At 42.6% G+C, this 8,241-nt stretch overlaps 1 long non-coding RNA gene across 1 annotated transcript; it reads right to left on the reverse strand.

Annotated features, from left to right (window-relative positions):
• Positions 1 to 5,522: 5,522 nt before the first annotated feature.
• LOC133508910 (uncharacterized) lies at positions 5,523 to 6,975 on the reverse strand. The gene is made up of 2 exons (XR_009797185.1): positions 6,862 to 6,975; positions 5,523 to 5,802 (listed from the first exon to the last, which is right to left on the reverse strand). It is a non-coding gene; the product is annotated as an uncharacterized LOC133508910 (long non-coding RNA).
• Between the last annotated feature and the right edge of the window lie 1,266 nt (positions 6,976 to 8,241).

Raw genomic sequence — 8,241 nt, forward strand, 5'->3', positions numbered from 1 at the left:
AATTGTTTCGCTCACGACTCAAAACAAAACAAGCATGAAATATGAATTAGACAAACATGACATAAAGACACACACAAAAAAAAAAGATGTGGCAGGGCTTCAGTTTGACGCGTGTGCTGTGGTCACTTTTTTGTAAAGGTAAAACTCGTCTATTGTATCCGTTGAATTGTGCTTGTGTACGAAATGTTGCATCCAAAAATTGTCTTGTTTGGTTTTGGACACTGCCAAGAAAAATGGGTCTCACATTTCTTGCACAACATCAACTTCGTGTTTTTCCGCTTCCATGCGCACACACACGCACAGACTGATCACATTGTGAGTTTGAAATGGTCACATATCAAAGGCTTGTGTCCCTGCAGGGAGGATTCAGTGGTGAAGGCCAACAAGAAGATAGTTCCCACTCACAGCTTCTTGTAATGGCGCCACCAAAATAAACACATCACCTCCCGGAGGGTGCGTGACAACACGACAGATGACGGTCTCTGGAGGTCCGCAGGTGTACGGACTACCGAGCAGTCGGGGCCTGAACGGAGGCCTTCTTCCGGGCCCGTTGTGGGCGTGAGAGGGCCCGGCTGGCTCAGACTTTAATAGCGTGTTTGTTCAAGTCCCGGGCTCGGGCAGAACTGGTAATTACGGTGAAGGAGAAGCCGATTAGGCAGCCCCGGCGAGGGAAGGGAGGGGGGGGGGGGGGCACGCCCAGCGGGAAGGGTAGTCCTGCCACGGGAGGGACCAATCAAGTGCGAAGGCTGAACGCGGAGCCCGGGCCGTCGGTTCAGTGGGAAAAAGGCTTGGCCGCAGGTTCAGAGCGCCGCAACTTTCACGGATTAGTAGAGCCACTATTCTGAAGATTGAAAGGGCGCACACAGCACGGAGGCGGCATCAATGCACGCGTGCACGCACACCGACGTGCACACGCTGGGCTCGCCGGGCCTTCTCGCCGCGCACACAAAAACCCGCCAACAGCTGGGAGGAGGGCTGCAGCCTTTGCCATATTACCATAGCAACGGAATATTTCACATTTGAGCCCCAATAAAGACACTTATTAGGGATTTTTGTTATCGCGGGTTTTTTTTTCCCCCTAAAGCATTAGCGCGCTCCAAGCGGTTTGTCAGACTTGAGCAAATTTGCCATTTTGACATTCCTCATCTGCGATTATCCGAGAAACATTCAAATATATCAGTGTCTGAAAATATAGCCTGAGCGATCGTGTCGTACAACAGTACAATTTTTTTTTTTTTTGTCTTGAGTTGTGAGCAGAACTTTGTCGTCTAAGTGCTCAACAGGGGCAACGAAGTTCACAACAAGAAGCAGTTTTAGTCGCTGTGTAGTCAACAATTAGGCCAATTGCTAGCTTCGAGCCGTTAATTGTCACTCCCAGCTGATGTTTTGTGTCAAACAAAACAAAAGAAACACAATTACACGTCGTGGATTGAATCCAACTCAACCAAAGAGTCTGCTGACTCAATGGAGACTGCTTCAAATGGCCACACCAAAATAAGCTCAATGATGTGGCAATTTTTAACCTTTGACCTTTATTGCAAGATAACTTTGGAAGTGACAGAAAGTCATGTTAAAATAGAGACATTTTTGTCACTGTGAATCAGGTCGATAAGCTGTTTATGACTTTCTGAACATGATTAATACCCAACTTGTGAAGGACTTATTTTTTTTTCATTGATTAGAAAATTCAATGTTCTTTTGTTTGAATGTTGTTTTTCTTTTTTTTTTTTATCAACGTGTTCAATAAACTACTACCACTACTAAAAACCTTTCATTTGAAAACAAGCATATGTCTAGCAATATTCTTTACCCTTTGCAAAAACAGACATCTTACCCAGTCACCTACTTGTAAAACTCTTCTTCGCGTATTCTGCAAATCATTTTAGTTAGCTTAAAACTACGTATAGCTCTAAAATATACATACTTTCTGGCATGAGTGGGCCTTCCCCACGATATACATATCTCCGCCGTCAAACTATGCCCAATATTAAGAAAGACAAAACCACTTCAATGGAGTGTGAGCTGTTTTTGGTTATTTCGGCTACAACGCCTCTCCCGTTTAATACCACGCACGGCATTTAGCAAGGCGGTGGGGAAGCGGACGATCCCTTGCCAGGCCCCGAGCCGGTGGGGTAGTCGCTGGAGCTCCTGCGTGACAGTCCGAGGGCCTGACATTCATTCAAATTTGGCCGCTTTGTTAACAAGGTTCTTCTCTGTGGTTTGTCAAATTTACAAGACATTTTTTGAACAGGTTAACAGCGCCTTGAAGAAATTGATACATCTGAGCGTTCTGTTAAAGGTGATGTGCAGGAGTGAAGCCAGCCCATATTTTGGGTGGACTCCGGCTCAATAATATTAAAACCAGTGGGGGAGTAAATATTGTTAATGGATGCTCTTTGCAGTCAAACAACACAGGCCCCATTATTATTATTATTATTATTATTATTATTTTTTAGTAAAAGCCAAGGGCTGCTAAATAAACAGGTGGGTGGCTGAAAATGGTCCAGGGGCCTCACTTTGGATATATCATGAATAATCAATGAATCAACAATGCTAAACATTGAGTCCTGAGCCACCAAAATGACAAATATTTACTGCTCTGGTTCTTTTAAATCAAGCAGATTTGCCCCACAGTGCAGTCAAGGGTTCGGATCCCATCCCTGGCCTTCCTATCTGCCATTTGCAAGTCTGGCTCCGGCCATCATTGTTTTACTTTGGCTACCTCTCACATTCCAGAATCATGCACAGCAGGTGAATCAAAGACTCAAACTTGCCCGTAGGTGTGATTTGTGCGCTGCGACTTGTGTGCGGCTCTGGTGAGCAGCGTCAACTTGGGATGTCGCCCACCTCTCACCCAAAGTCAGCTAGGATCGACTCCGGCGTACCCGGTGATCCCGTTGGGCAGAAGTGGTACAGGGAAAGCTTGGATGGAAGTTACATCAAGTTCCTTGAAATGAAGAACTTTTAAGGTGGCGGAATCTCAGCCCTCAGGCGCCTTCTGTGCCTTACCTTACTTCACCATAACCTCCACCAAGGACATTTTTCCTTTCAATGTTCTTGACTAAATTAATTTAAATTCATCAATTCATCAAGGTTTTCTTTTTTTTGCATAACTAATTTCAAAATAATCTTTTGGAGTGGAAGGGGTATGGAGCAACCCCTCAAATTAATCTTAAAGTATTCTGATCAAGGGGTGCACTAATAAATTTAAAACGATAACAAAACTCTGACTTAACCCTCCTGTTGCATTCATTTCTCAGGAACAGAAATATTATTACTGGGTCGATATAACTCAGGGCTTGTCGAAGTATATAAGAATGTCATGAATGGTAAAAAAAAAAAAAAAACAACATTATTTATATATCAATATTAACTCCATTCATATTTTTTTCATCAAAAGATAGTATGTTAGACATTTTTTTTTCAATTGTGAAATGAAGCGTATTTATTTATTTTAGCATTTTGAACACTCTCAAACAAAATAAATGTTGGATCAAGATCAATATCATTTTGTGTTGAGCAAAAATAATGATACCAATGGTGGGGCGCAAACATTCAAGGGGAGGATTTGCAACTTTCTAACAAAATATTACTTTTTTATTGAATTTGTTACAACGGTTAGTGTGACATGCATCTGTAAAATGATCCGATGAAAAAAAAAAGAGAATCGTCTCTCAAGACCACATATTGTGCCTTCAACTGATGTACGAGAAACATCCGGGCCTGAGGAAAAACAACCAATCAGAAGCCGAAGACGTGACTTAAGAGGTGCCAGCAACTTTTCACGCACTCCCAGGCAACTTTGCAAAAAACAAACAAACAAACAAACAAAAACTTCCAATTGATCACATGACTGCTTTAATTTCTATGACAAAAACTGAATTACTTTGGAAAGTGCAAACTTCCGCTTGAGGTAAAGTCAACTTTGAACGTGAATCCAAGATATTTTTGGTTCCATTTTTCCCCCTCCCCATTTCAACCCCTATTCCCCTGTACCCGACCATCTTTTTACATAATATGCCCTTCGTTTCTCCAAGAATATTACATGAATCCTTTTGCCAAAATTCAAGCAGATTATGCAGGAAAGAGTACATGAAAGTGTACAAGTGATCCAAATCAGGGCCTTTGAGGAGTTTTAGGTGATCTTTTTTTTTTTGCATGTACGTGTGGGCCGCGGGTTGATGTGATGATTTCAAATGAGGAAGCAAGCCCCTCCCATTTGTCGCCTGCTTTTGGGAAAAACATCCAGAAATGTTGTTTCTTCAACACGCACACGCACGCACACCCACTTCCTGTCTCTTTGTGCATTGCTCTTCACAGTCTGACTTTGAAGTCGCTCACTTCTTTCCATTTTGGTGTCTCCGGGTTGCTTTGATTCTCTAACATTTTGCGAATCGTTCCTTCTCATGCCCGCATCCTTCCTCTTTCCCCCTCGTCTTCCTCCGGCATCCATAAATTACAACTCAGTCACGTGTCATTTTATTTTTCGGGCCCCCCGCTTACCGACCACCCTCCGTCCTTTCTTGTTCGCGCCGTTGTGTTCATACGTTTAATAGGACCAATAACGTCGCCCCAAACATGCTCGCCGTGTGGATGTGTGTGTTTTGGCGGTGGAGTGCAGCGGAAACTATTAAACCATTTTTTTTTTTTGCAAGGTTTATGTGTGTAACTTGTGTGGCTACATCCCACTGAGCTACCACCGACTAGGAGAACAAGCACAGATTGTGTTGTGGCCTGTGTTACGATGACAGGAGAGAGAGAGAAAGAGAGAGAGAGAGAGAGAGAGAGTTCTTTAGAAGGAATCTGCACTAAGTGTTCCTAAAAAGCTGCTGTTTCTCCCCCCCCCCTCCCCTGTGCAAACTGCTTAATTTATGACATGTCTGCTGAAGGCAGCAGCGCTTTATGACCCCACAATAATTTCCCATATGTTCCACATATCACCGCAGACAGGCTGATTTGAGATGGAGGAGGGGGGTGGGGGTGGATTTGAGTCAGCGAGTAGATTATTTACTTACACACACACACGTACACAACGTGTAGGCATGCATGCTTTGCTCAATGGCATCCCAGTACTGTACCGGTATCCATACGTTATTCCCTGCGCGCCTCAGCACCCGCGGGTGGGCCAGGAAATATGAACGTCTGTGCTGGGTGTTGTTTACTTTCATCAGTATGGGAGCGTGCTTGATAATAGAAAACGTCACCTTTGGGATACGCAGCGGGGAGATGAAGGGAGAAAGGGGGGGGGGGGGTGGAGAAGAAGAAGAAGAAGGAGGGGTCCAGGACAAATATCACTTGTCCCAGGGGTTGGAAATTGTTTCAATAAAAGAAAAAAAAAATGTGTGGCATGAGGGGATGGAGCGGAAGGATCTCCGAAATCCATGTATCCCCAAAGATATGGAATCCTGGTTATGTATCATGTGCATCTTGGGTGCTCCTGGCATCTTTAAACAATTATTTAAAACTGTGTATCCCAAAGAAAAATTGCAATATCTCTCAAATTAGAGGCCATTTTCAGTATGTACAGTATAGATTGCCATGTAATGCAAGAGCATTTAATTGTTTTGCCTGTCCCAAGTAATAATTTGTCAATTAATCATAATTTTCTGGATAACAAGGTAAAATTACATAATTTCCCGCGTTACACCGGATGACCTTCATTGCTCACGTAGCTTTGAGCATTTGGAGTCGATAGCGTGATGGGATGGCCGCTCAAGGTGGGGGGCGTTGTTGGGAGATCTGGATGGGGAATCTGCCGCTGACGGGAGACTTGACGGATCCCCAACTGCAGGTGGCCCAGCTCTGTTAAAAAAAAAAAAAAAAATATAGGACAGGGGTGCTCAATGCATGGAGTCGATCACGAGGCAGTCTTAGTCGATCGCGAGATGGCGTGCCAAAAAAATAAAAATAAAAGACATCAGCCAATGTTCCCTCTAAACTGCGCGCACGCGCAATTGCTGATCTATTTGCAGATATTCTGTGTTGCGCGCATAAAAAAAAAAAAATCCAATGCAAATTGAAAGTATAACATCCAGCTATTCAATTTGTGGCATTTTGCAATGTGATTCAATGAGTGAGGGATGACTGGTTTTTACATCCAATGGCACAATTCACATATGTACTGTAAAAAAATGAAAAAACCCACTGGTTTCTTTTAGGCAGCACACGGAACTTTCTCTAACAAGGACCGCAGCTCCGCCAATCTCTCTTTTTCCTAGTTTACCTTAAAGACGTAAACTCATAATTATAAACGTTACAGTACTTACGCAGCCCATCAATGTGTTTTATAATAACAGCGTCCACCACTCCTCCTTTAATTAGCAACACAGTCTGGGCAACGTAGAGCAAAAACGAGCTAGATGTGCTGCCTTTGTTTACTTTCCATGTTAATGGAGAAAGTTAAAAAAGAAATGCTGTTGTTTTAAGATGCGATGACTGTCGGAGTATGTGAATAATCGAAGAAAAAGTGGTAAAACTGGATGAGATTTTCTCTTTTCTGAGTGGGGAAAAGTCTGGTCTGAAGCCAAAGTAGAAAGTGCAGGATGAGCTGGTGTGTCATTTTAAAATCCCACCTTGGCACAGCCTGATCCAGGATGAAAGCACAGACAATACAGTGCACAAAAAGCCCATTTTGTATTTTAAATATAAGAGGCAACATAACATTAACCTTAAAACGGTTTGGGAGCATAATCATTATCCCCCCCCCCCCCTCGTCAGTCGCTCGCAAGAGGCTGGTTGTTTGAAAAGTAAATCTTGGAGTAAAAAAAGTCTGGGGACCCATGCTATAGGATCGAATTAAAATAGCATAAAATATGATCTTATACGAAACCATAAAATCTCAATATGGTGCTTTGCCCTTACGGAGTGTCGCGTCCCAATGCGTGCGGGGTCCAAGTAGCTTAATTAATGCGGTCCTGAAATGAGCAAGATAAATAAGAGGATATTTCCTCTTAGTGATCCACGAAGGAATGGAATGAATCATCATCACTTTATATGGCAAGTACAGCCCCAACATCCCCGTTCAAGTCTTTATTCATAAAGAAATAGGTTAAGCCTTGATGTTGAAATCACAGGCAGAGTGTAAATCTCCTGAAATCCTTTCATGCTTGTAAGGACAAAAGGCGCTTGTTCGAAACGTGCCTTTAAGATGATGTTGGAATCAATGCGCGGCGCAAAAAAAAAGGTGTATGCAAACACGAATGCTGTAAAAATAGAGAAGGCATTTCCCCTTTTAAGCGAATCCATGCTAAGACATATAAGAGCTGGCTTTGAATCAAATAATTGATCTTGTGTGGCTGCCGAAGGAAGCAATGTGGACCTAATCGCCGATCAATATCCGTCCTATATTAAAGAGACTGCGTGCACGCACTTATATTACAAAAACAGAGGCTATGATGAGTAAACTAATGAGGGAATTTCATTCATATTTTCCATTCACTCTTTCCGGTGAAAAGCCAGAGACATGGAATCAATCCGTTTGAGGGTTTGAACTTTGGCCGCTATAAAACTTTACAGTTATTCGGTTCTCGACCACAATCCGTTCCAGAAGGCGGTTTGAGAACCAATTTGTTCGAAAACCGAATCGATATTTCCCACGTCTGCGTACAAAACCTGCATTATACATAATAACAACGTGCGGCATGGGTCAGCTGGTCGGGCCACGCGCGCTACGTTATTTCCGGGTTTTGTTGCAGGCGTTCGCGTAGCGATTTTCGTGCGAAAACAGAAGCAAAAAAATCTGGAAACCGATTTGTTCAAGAACGGAGACGTTGGCGGAAAGAGTCTTCACTGTACTGGCAACATTTGACCAATTGCAGCCTATCCCGGCTGACTTTGGGTGAATGGACGAGGCGCACCCAGGACTGGTCGCCAGCCAATCGCTGGGAACAATCAGACAAACTGGCAATCAGTCAGCTGGGATAGGCCAATTAAAAGCGCCAATGTGGTTGCGACACATAATTGCATGAATTCCATATACAACAGGTGTATTGTTTTTTTTTTTTTTTAGAATAAAGACATGTTTTCAGAATAAAAGAAAAATGTTGTATCATTTGAAAAACTTAAACTTAGACTTTATAATAATAATAAATATATTGTTTGATTTAGGAAAGATGTCGGATTTTCACCAAATAAAACACAGTACATCTTTTTTCTTTCAAAAAATGCATATATTTTCATTTTATAAATTCAGTACATTGCAATACACAAAGTGAACATTGTTTACTTTTTTTCTCTCAACAA

This window comes from Syngnathoides biaculeatus, chromosome 11, assembly GCF_019802595.1.
Source record: "Syngnathoides biaculeatus isolate LvHL_M chromosome 11, ASM1980259v1, whole genome shotgun sequence".
Lineage (NCBI taxonomy): Eukaryota > Metazoa > Chordata > Actinopteri > Syngnathiformes > Syngnathidae > Syngnathoides > Syngnathoides biaculeatus.